The sequence below is a fragment of the Equus caballus genome, chromosome 12 (genome assembly GCF_041296265.1).
Source record: "Equus caballus isolate H_3958 breed thoroughbred chromosome 12, TB-T2T, whole genome shotgun sequence".
Classification (NCBI taxonomy): domain Eukaryota; kingdom Metazoa; phylum Chordata; class Mammalia; order Perissodactyla; family Equidae; genus Equus; species Equus caballus.
In genome coordinates this window covers 16,045,398-16,057,269 of record NC_091695.1, presented here as the reverse complement: position 1 = coordinate 16,057,269, position 11,872 = coordinate 16,045,398, and the positions used below count along the sequence as shown (strand labels likewise).

The 11,872-nt window shown below is 41.0% G+C and overlaps 1 pseudogene; it reads right to left on the bottom strand.

Annotated features, from left to right (window-relative positions):
- LOC111775907 (receptor-type tyrosine-protein phosphatase eta-like) overlaps positions 1–11,872 on the bottom strand; it is a 33,408-nt pseudogene continuing 21,536 nt past the window's right edge.

Below are 11,872 nucleotides of genomic sequence, written 5' to 3'. Positions count from 1 at the left end.
TAAGTTTACAGCAGGATTTATTACTGTGGAAAACAGCCACAGGACTCCAGGGACTTCGTAATTCCTTCATAAAACCTTGTATACTTCATTCCTATTGGAGGAAAACTCAAACTTCTTCAAAATATAACCTGAGCCACAATATAAAATAAAAAGAAACAAATCCTTTCATGTTAATGCCTTGAGAAGTTGACAGATTATGTACCAATAAAATAAATCCACATAAATTCTGAAATTCTTGGTGGATACACACCTGAAGCAAAAAAAAAAAAAAATTAATCTACATTAAAAAAATCAAAGTAATTACAGCAGCAGTATAGTGAAAAGAGGTTTTAAAAATAATAATTACACCTTTGATACAAATTCAAACTTTGTACACCTCAATTCAAAGGAATGACTGTTTTAAGAGTTTAGTATATATTTATACAGTAGATACCAATATGTGTCACTGCAGATACAAACTAAAGCCAGTGGACTTCGAGGAAGGAGGAATTGATTTGACACTGTTTTCACACTGAAGTGTTCACAGATCGCCACACTTTTAAAAACACACACACATATACACTGACACACAGACACATAAATTGCCAACCTGAGTAAAACGTTACTAAAAACCTAGAGCCTCATGAATCACTAAGTCACATATTGCACCTTTAAATAATCCTTCTTAACAAATACAGAATTGAGAAAAAAAACAACGCAGGGAGAAGAAATGGACATTACATCACTATAGGGTCCCTCTGCTTCGCCCCCCCCCAGAGATTCTCAGGGTGATATTTAGTTCCCACGCTCACTCAACCAAGGGGCTGAAAATGTAGCCAACAGAGGTGTCTTTGGGGAAAACTGGGAGGGAAAGGAAAGAGAATAAAGCACAAAATGGGGGTGTGGGAAGTGGGGCAAGGGCCTCCTCTGATCAACAGGAATGTTACTGAGAAGGCTGAACCTCTGATACTAAGCTACTGTTTAAATATTTTGTATATTCCAATTATGAGATTCAATACAAAAATATAGATATCTACTGAGTTTTGCCTGTGGAAGCATAATTCAGAAAAGGCACATGTTCAAATAGAAAACCCAAGCAGAAGAGGCACCACGTACCCCTCCCTACATGATCATCATCCACAATTATGTACTTTCCATCAGCTAGATCCCAAGATACAGTAGGTAAAAATAGACCTCTGATACTTAAAATATATTCAACCCAACACAATCCTGGCTTTAGCATGTGAATCATATAAAATAGTCTTTTTTTAAAAAAAGAATCTATTTTGAAAAAAAAAGAAAATCACAGCTCACTTTTCCTGGTGTTCTGTAATTCTTAAGAAAAAACAAAAAGTGAACTCATCCCATTGGTAATCAGGAATACAGTTGATGTGCTCACCACCCATCCACAGCCCCCGACAGCCCCAGCTTCTCATCGGTCATGTTTTACGTGTGCAGCTTCACGCCCTCAAGTTAGTTCTAACAAAACAGAACAAAGAATTAAGTTATTAGACATATAAAAACATGTCAACATCGGGGCATTTTCCTTTGCTGTGGGTGTGATGTTCTGGTTAACTCCAGAAAGGTTTTCCTTTGGAATTAGGCAATGTAACCATTTGTCTTCCCAAACGTGCTCACTGGGGCAATGTTTTCATAGATTGTCATTGCGTTTGTGTTCTGGTAGATGAGATCTACTTTTGAGTCCCTCTGGGATCTGATAATGTCCAAAACACACTGATTGAGGAAAACATACTGGTCCTGTTAGAAAAGAAAAGGGAGAGAGCAAATGAGCACAGGTTCCAGAGAGTAGCACCCAAGGTTATTTTCAAACAGATAACCAACCCCCCGACCCCACCCACCAGTGAACACTTCAAGTTAAGACGTGTCAAGAGGTACAAGATTCTGGTGAAATCTCAAACCACAGAGAACAAGATTCTCATCATCAGTGATTCTCAACCACATGGGAGACTCCCCACACCTCCCCTCCCCAAGGAGAAACATCAGAATCTTGGGGAGGAGCAAAGAGAGAATGTAGAGGAAATAAACCACAGGTACATTCAAACAACAGAAAGTTTTGGCTAGTGAGGATGTGCGGAATAAGGAGTAAATTGTGGTTCTCAACAGAGAGGATGGGCTAAGGGGGATGATCAGGGTAGAGCTAGGCAGAGACCACCCTTCAGGCAAGCCTATCAGACTGTGCAGGTAGCCATTAGAAAGAGGAAGAAGAGGGCCCGGCCCGATGGTGCAGTGGTTAAGTTTGCATGTTCTGCTTCGGCAGCCTGGGGTTCGCTGGTTTGGATCCCAGGGGCAGACCTACACACCGCTTGGCAAGCCATGCTGTGGCGGGCGTCCCACATAAAAAGTAGAGGAAGATGGGGGCTGGTCCCGTAGCCGAGTGGTTAAGTTCGCGCGCTCCGCTGCAGGCGGCCCAGTGTTTCGTTGGTTCGAATCCTGGGCGTGGACATGGCACTGCTCATCAAGCCACGCTGAGGCAGCGTCCCACATGCCACAACTAGAAGGACCCACAACGAAGAATATACAACTGTGTACTGGGTGGGGGGGCTTTGGGGAGAAAAAGGAAAAAAAATAAAATAAAATCTTAAAAAAAAAAAAAAAGTAGAGGAAGATGGGCACGGATGTCAGCCCAGTGCCTATCTTCCTCAGCAAAAAGAGGAAGATTGGCAGCAGATGTTAGCTCAGGGCTAATCTTCCTCAAAAAAAGAAAAACAAAAGAGGAAGAAGACGTATATGCTGACACAGAAAGATATCCATGATGCTGTAAGAGAAAAAAAATTACAGGGCAGCATTATATATAAAATAGGATCCAATTTTTAAAAAATACTGTGTGTGTGTACATGTGTTTTTCTACAGATGTACATAAGGAAGACAAAGATATACACAAACTGTAAACGTTGGCTACCTCTACGAAGTGGGATTGGAGAAGAAAAAGTAAAAGAGAAAAATATATTCTATATGATCCTATACTGTTAAGTTTTTTAATATGAACAAGTTTATATTAGTTTCAACATTTTTTAAAAGGGACAAGAAAAGAATTTGTTGCAGGTATAAGATTTCTGTGTTTCTCAAGAGATAAAAGATTGAGAACTACTACTCTATATCATCACAGCAGAAAAAAGAAAATCTCTCTTCTGACCAACACAAGAGGTGAATTCCACTCTTTCCACCACAGCCACCACCGCTCACCCCACAGCACACAATGTACCCAGGCCTCCAGAACATTCCCTGCTAGACTCAAAAACACAGCGCATATTCATAGAGTTCTAAATTGGTACAGGGCGACAGTCTGATGCAAAATTAATATTCTGCTCTCATCCTGGCCCAGGAGCATTCAGCCTACAGCGCTGAGGAAGGCTGTTTCTCAACACGCCTCGAAAACAATGTTTATCAGCAACATTTCAGGGAAAGCCAAATCCAGCAGTCTTACACAAATGGCACCACAGACATCAAGCTTCGTTTTCTCAATTGGCCAGCCATCTTCTTTTAGCTATGCTAATGGACATTTTTAACATTCACAAGGCTGGGTGAGGGCACATTGCTGCCTTAATACTTAAAGCAGCATTATGCTATTTTATATCATTAATATTTGATAAGTCCATTTCATTAGTGTATGTTAAAGATGGTCAGACTTTCTTAGAAACAGAGTGAAAATACCAGTTCTAAGGGTTTAAAACCTGGAAGCCAAAGTTCAGAGATTTGTTAAGATTATTTGGTGAGTCATGGCTGAGAGGTAGGGATCCTGATATCACTTGGTTTGTAGATCCATTGCTCATATCAGAACCACCGAGGCACTATATCAGTTAATTCAACTCAAGTCAGTTTAGGATCTTAAAGAAATCCAGTGTTACCTCACAGCTGAGAGCCAGGAAGATTTGGAAAGGTGAAATATTTTAATTCAAGTGTGTGACACGATGCAACCTTTTAAAAACGGATGGGACGGTGGACTGCCCAACACAGATCTTGGCCTCACCTCTGTTTGCACCATTAAAGGCCTGTGCATTCGAAGGTCATACACAATCCCGTACACATCCACAGTGTTCTCATTCTCTATCTGATAGATAAGACGATCAATGGCAATGAAAGTGCCCGTCCTTCCAACCCCGGCACTGAAAGACAGGAAAATGAGCACATCACTGTGGGTTACCTCTCCTGTAAACTCTCAGATTTCCCCAGTTGTACGTATATCTTGCTCTCCTCCACTGTCAGGCTTTGAGGGGAATGCCCAGGATCATTAGACATTTGCTCTAATGAAACCTCAGTAAGTCAGACTACACTAGCTTGGAACTGAGGGCCAAGTCCTAAAGTACTTTTGAGTCAAATGCCACAAATAAAACACCTTCCTGGAGCTTCCTGAATTGCAGTCCAACCCAAGTTGCCACCATAACCTAGAATGGCAGGTTTCATCAACTTATTCCCCATAGAGTGACAAAGCCCCTCCTTTCTTCTGTCCTAAATTAATTCCTTTAGCATTAAAGCTAATTTCTTTCTGTTCTAGAAGAGGGAGAGGCAAACATTTTCTGTACAGAGCCAGATAGTAAATATCTTCAACTTTGCAGACCAAATGGTCACTTTCTGCCATTGTAGCATGAAAGTAACCATGGACACTATGTAAACAAATGAGCATGGCTGTGTTCCAATAAAACTTTATTTATAAAAATAGGCAGCTAAAGAGATCATGGTGATGGTTTCATGGGTGGATATTTATCTCCAAACTCATCAAGGTGAATACATTAATTATGTACAGCTTTTTGTATGTCAAAAAAATACTTTTAAATACATAAATAAAATGGGCTGGAGCTATGTGTTTCAACATTGTTAAACACCAAACCAAATGCTGAATTAGAAAGCAGATTGCAGAATAATGTATCGATCATAAAGTCTGGCAAAAGTTTAAAGCTACATAAATCCATAGAGATACGCATATATGTAATAAAATATAAAAGCACACAAGGGAATGATAAGATCAACTTCAGGACCACGTTTACCTATGTAGGAAGGAGAATAGGATAGGAGACGAGTAAGCAGAGAATTTAATTATATCTGTAATGTAATATGAACAAAAGGAACAGATATGGCTTCACGTCATGCTTTATTAAATTATTATTATTCTCTATATTTTTGTAAGGTTGAAATATTTTACAAGAAAATATTACAAATAAGAAATAAATTAAAATACATTATGGTTTAAAAAAATTCAAGCAGCCAACCAGACCTGGCCCATGGCCTATAGTTTGCCAACCCCTGTTCTAAAGTCTCAGGACCTAGGGAATAAGTCCCTTATCCAGACCTGTCCTGAATTCGTAAATTCCTTTTGTATTTCCTCCTCTGTTTGCTTTCCAAAAGTGCCCATATCTGTAATTATGTTTGAAATCTGTGACACACAGAGCGCCATCTGCATACCTGCAATGCACCAGAACCGGCGATTCGGGAGGACTCTGCTTCATGTAGTCACGAACAAGGTACCGAAAGTTGATGAGCAGGTCAGTGGTGTCAGGAACGCCGTGGTCCGGCCAAGAGGTGAAATGGAACTGTCGCAGAGGGTGACTCTCACTTGTCTGGATCTAAAAGCCAAAAAAAGAAGTCAGATCCAGAGAGAAAGGCTCCCTAACAACATCAGAAAGGCAAGTGAAATCAAGCAGTCCTTGAATGCTCAACTGCACGGGGCAGCTGAAAGGCAGCTACACGGGAGTGCTTACTACTAAAAATGAGAATTTCACGTTAGTACAACAGCTGAGAAAGTGTTTACACACACCTTAACGTGCTCATCAAATCCTCATCATATGCCCAAGAGGGAGGGTTCATTAGGCCCTCTAAAGACAAGGCAGCAAAGGTTCCAACAAGGGAAGTGACTTCCCCAACACTCAGTTCAGACGTAGCTGAAGTCCCTCATCCTCTGATTCTGAGTTCAGATCTCTTCCCCTCCCGCCAAGCTGCCTGTCAATAACGTACTCACATTCTTACACCTTCACCTCCTTAGAGCTTCATAAACCCCATCCCTGAGCCCACCCGGGAACGTCACCGACCAAAACACCAAACGTGAATCACACACATACAATTATGATAATCAGTCTTCATAGTTCCAATCTTCCAGAGAATCTAATAAGTGAGAGGCAACTCGCAAGCACCAAGTAAATATTTAGAACTGAGAAAGGACCCCCCAAAGAAACCACCCATTTCAACATCAGCCAGACAACAGCAAGTGGACCTTGTCGTAACAGAGTGAGTTATTACACAGACTGGTTTCCCATCAGAGACCGAAGCATGTGCCTCTAATTACTAGAACTCTGCCCAGGCTGGAGCATTCCTGTCCCTGATTCAACTGTACTCATCAAGCCCACACTGGGGCACTGACCTCCCACGTGTGCCTCCATCCGGACTGCAGGCATTTCCATCTCCTTTATGACAGCTACCTGTTGACGCTTATTTATTTTTTAAAAATGTGTCTACATTATAAAAGCAGCCCATTCACATTATTCAAAACGTGAAAAACAGTAGGAAAAAAAGGAAGAGTGAGGGGAGAGTGAGAGGAGAGGGTCTCATCATCACAGACATTAACATTCAGAAATTTAACCAAAGGTAGTCATCCAAAGAAAGTAACCAGCCACGAGAGATATGACAGGGGTCGGGGGGAAGTCAGTCTTTTCAGCATTATCTCAGCAAAAGGGCCAAGGGGTCCAGATTAGGGGGCACAGTCAAAGGAAACTTTTAGCTCTATCTGTTATGTTCCCACTTTTAAAAAGGAAAGTACAGGGGCCAGCCAGGTGGCACAGTGGTTAAGTGTGCACATTCCGCTTTGGTGGCCTAGGGTTGGCCAGCTCGCATCCCGGGTGTGAACATGGCACTGCTTGGTAAAGCCATGCTGTGGTAGGCGTCCCATATATAAAGTAGAGGAAGATGGGCACAGATGTTAGCTCAGGGCCAGTCTTCCTCAGCAAAAAGAGGAGGATTGGTAGCAGTTAGCTCAGGGCTAATCTTCCTCAAAAAAATAAAAATAAACAAATAAATAAAAAGGAAAATATATTCTTGCATTTTGTGTAACTAAAAAGTAATATTTTACTAAACGCCATGTAGTATCTTGGAGTGTATCCTGGAACAAGAAAGGGCTTTAGTGGAAAAACATGAAATTGAATAAAGTCTGGAGTTTAGTTAATAAAAAATAATAATAGTAGTAACAGTAATTTTTTTAAATGATGTGGACAATTCCACCCTCAATTCCCCTCCACAAGGGTAAACGCCAAGCAGTGAAAGCAACCAGTCCATTTAAAATGGGTGAAATCTACAGAAATAAGCATGACTTTGTAAGGGATTCTCAACTATTATGAATTGCATTATTTATGCAGCCAATTCAGTTCATGATAATAGTTTTGACAGCATCTCCAGGAGAGGAACTGAAATATTAATTGAGGTCAGAGCCTTAGAGACACAGCAATTAGTAAAGAGTTAATACTTAATATACTGTACTCTATCCATGATTTATAAAATCAAGGATAATTCTCAAAAACTAGAACCTAACCTACCAACCCCCCCATAAGATTCAACTCCTCTGAACCCACTTCCAGGCTTTTCTTTTATGTACTTTTCACAATATGCATAAAATTTTGTCTCCTTGTATGTTTCTCTTAATTACACCCTAACTTCTCATGGTAATTATGCGGTCTACATAATCATCATTTCTAATAGCTGAATAATGATACAGTGACTAGATAATCGACAGTTTAGTTATCCATTCTCTGAAAGCTAGGTATTTGCATGGTTTCCAAATTTTCCCTCCATTATAAATAATGCTGAGATTCACCTTAATGAATGATAGACCTTCTCCGATATTTCAGATTGCCGCTTTAGGACAGATTCTCAAACTTGGAACCACCAGATCAAAGAGGAATGGACATTTTTATGCCCTCGATATAAACTGCAAAGGGTTATGCCAATTTACACACCCATCAAAAGATAGCAATGTTGCTTCACGATATTGCTTCTATTTTTAAACAGCCTTAAAAAAAGAAAAAGGACACTGACTTCCTAGAATGCCTACACAACTTAATTGGATTTGTTTTCATAACTTTACGGGGGAAGGGAGGCCATGTCTATGAGCCCTGGAATCCTATTGACATAACTGTTATCCTAAACTGCTCCCGACAGCAATTTTCCACTCCTGACACCATATTTCCAACCAAATAATCCAAAAGGGTCTTTGTTGGTAACAAAAATCCTATAAGTCAGTCACCTGGAAGTGAAAGGAAATGAGTTACTGATGCTGAGCCACGCTCTTAAGATTCATTTTATTCAAGAACAACTTATGAAATTCTCCTTAATACATAAAGCTTCTAAAGGGTTGCCTTAGAGTAGACGCAGCTTAGAGGAGATATGCCTTAGGGTATGTAGATGCGGATTGTTGTATTCAGCAAAGAAGAGAGCAAAAATATTTTTCTGATGCATTAAAAAAATGGGCTAACATCAATCTAAAAAGACTCACCCCAAAGTTTATTTATAGTAATTTTATGAGAGACCTATACATCTCGACATCTTACTTACATTTTTCACTGTGAAGTCTCTGATGGTCCATTCCGGGAGAACGCTTTCTGACGTCATTGCCACAGTTATGTCCCCATAGTCCTGAGCCTGCTTGGAGGGCCAGTACTCCTCACATTTGGTCTAGAATAAAATGGGATTCTTACATAAAGACTCAGATCACGCCATCTGCCATCACTACAGCCTCACAAGAGAGACCAGATATTGAAAACTGAACAGTCCCTTAGTTGGCTTCTGTTTTGACTCTTAGAATTGTTTTAATTTACAATTTATATGTTTACCATTTACAATTATTGCGAACTCTTTTAAAATAGGGAGTTTTCTCACACAAATCCAGATTTCTGGATTCTCTTGAAAAGTCAGAATTTCTAGCCCAAACTGAGCCCACATTTCTGCATGAAAATTGATTTAGAGTGGCTGTTCCTTCACAGGGGACACAGTGCCACCCAGCTTCCTTCAGCCTCAACAGTAGCCGATCCACAACTGTTCACCGAACTAAACTTCTCTGATTGACCCACAACCCCCAGCAGCTAGAAGAAATGAGAATTTTCCACAGTTCTTTTAGAGACACATGAGTTGCAATACAAATACAAACACCAACAAAGAGGAGCAAATGAAACCATTTTGGGGTCTTTGATTTTTAGAAAGTCGGTGAGGAGATGTGAACAGAGACAAAAATCAGGAAACAGCTGCACCCAAGAATATCTGAACCCCCATTTGGCAAATGACTTAAAACTTGCACGCGCACACACGCACACACCTTCCTGAGGAGTGCCCCACTGCAGGTGATTTCCAACCTGATCGATTACCTGACTCACCCGGGAGGTCTGTTTTGCTTCAAAAACAGATGCCTGGGTCCCGCCTCCAGAGATTCAGACTCTGGCCAGGGATCTGTATTTGTTTAAAGATCCTGGTTTCTGGACCCCTGCTCCAAGAAACATCATGGAACTGGGACTCCAACTCCATCACTGCCATGGAGTTGATGCCCAGCTTGGTCTCTAAGGATGCCCAGCTGGATTTTCGTTGCTATCTTGTGGGGAAGAAGATAGGAAGATAGGGGAGAGTTCTTGAACTCTCTGAGCCTCAGTTTCGCCAACTATAGAATAATAACACCTTACAGGGTTGTTATAGGAAAGAAATAACACATATGGAGTATCTGGTGCAGAAAATACACTGGCTCCCTTCCCCTTCCACCCAGAGTCCTTAACATCCACTTCTCTCCTGACTTAAGATGAACAAGGGCCCGTCTAAATTCACCTTCTCATTCTCCATTAATTTAACTACATCATTTTCACTTGTCTAACAGATATTTATGAGAATGTTCCATGTGCGAGGCCTGGGCTCAACAGCACCATAAGGTTTATCTGGGTTCATAAACAGCGTTCTTTTGTTTGCATGAAAGCCTGTTCTCCTGATGCAAAGGAGTGGCTGCAGAACCCAACCTTCTGTATCACAAGTAATGTGAAGATGGGGCCATCTCTTACTGCTCTTTGTTACCTTTCCCTCCTCTGGCCCCAGGCCCTGGTTCCACCATATACACACTTGGGGCTTGACAAATATGTGCTAAATTAAAGTGATATAAAGAACATTAAGAGAAATGCTGCCTGACGGGCTCCCACTATCCCCTAGGACAGGGCTACTCAAAGTGAGCACACTGGAGCAGCCAAAACAGCAGCACCTAGGAATTGTCAGAAATACAATTCCTGGTCCCAAGACAGACCTGCTGAATTAGAAACTCTGGAGGCAGAACGACCTTCCAGGTGGTCCTGATGCACATTAAAGTTTGAGGACCGCTGGTTTAGAGACTGGACTCCTATCCTAATTCCTCAAGTAATGAACCTACATGAAAAAATTCACAGAGCAACATTGCGTCCCATTCCTCATATGCAGATTTTCTCATTTTGGCATGCCACCAATTCTCTTTGATCCATTTACGGAAACATGGGATTTTATCACCAGAAGAAATCGTATCTTTGATGGAAGTGGCCGTGGGATTCCAGGCCATCACAGTGGGGCAGAAACTGCTGAAACTTATCTGCGGATAAGTTTGAGATTTTGTGTAAAGAAAGGGTCCCAGTGCTAAACACTAAGTTTGAAAATCACCGAGTTGGTCCAATCCCTCATCTCAAAGATGAAGAAGCTGGTTGCTTAGAGACAGGATGGGCGTGCACCATCAACAGAGCTGATGAAGGACGGAGCTGTCCTGTGAGCAGCATCTTCCTGCTCCAGGCCCAGGAGCTTTTTCACTGCACTAACCCAACTCCTGCTATTTACTAACTCCAGCAGCAGTGACTTAATGAATAATGAACATTGATATTTGTCCGCAAAGGAAGGTAACAATAAAATAGGGTTTTTTAAAAACTTTTCTCTCAGAGAAGACAAAGACAGAAAACAAGTTTCTAAGAATAGAGGTACTAATGTTTGGAGGAGTGTTATTTTTAAAAAGACAAATGGTTTTGAATATCCTTACCCTTCCACCACAATAAAAGTGAATGAATTAATTTTTTTTAAAAAGGTACTTACCCTTCCCTGTTCAACACATTTGGTCAACATAACAATGGCATATATGTTTTTCTCCCAAACCATACGCCAAAAGTCTTTCAAGGTGTTGGGTAAAGGTCCTTGTGTGGCAATAAAATCTCTCTTGGAATGGTAGCCCTAAAAAAGGAAAGCAACATGTATTCAATCTCAAAGACACAGAAAGAGGAGCTCTGAAGATTTCATCCTAAAAAGCCAGTGCTATGAGAATCTCCCCACTTACAGGCATGTAGTTGGCATTGATGTAATCATCAGTTGAATGGGTCTGGATTGAAAGCTTGACACGGGAAATGTCATCTACAACATTAAGAGAAAAGGGTCCTTATTAAAAGTAAATGTTTTAGGAGAGTTACATACAAGAGACACAAAAGAAGTAGAAAATGGCACCATGGGGCTTCTGTCACACCTTGAGAGCTGGGCATTTTACATATCTGACCTCATTTAATCCTCACAGTCAGCATATGTGACTGTGGCACACAAGTTACATGATTACCTGGGGAGAGCTAGTAAATGGCAAAGCCAAGGTTCCAACCCCAGCAGCCCAGCACCAGAGCCCAAACTCTTAACCACGCCAGACCACCTTCTCAGATGAAACAAACCTACTACCATTAATGTCCTAGGGGGTGTGCCATGAGCCAGGGAATGTCCTAAGCAATTTTATCCACTCCTCAAAACCCTACAAGCTTTTATGCCCATTTTACAGGTGAGGAAACTGAGGGTCAGAAAGATCAAGTGATTTCTCCAAGCAACATCTGGTAAATGGTGGAATTCAAATCTAGTGCCCTTTCCACTAGGAATAAATAAAATT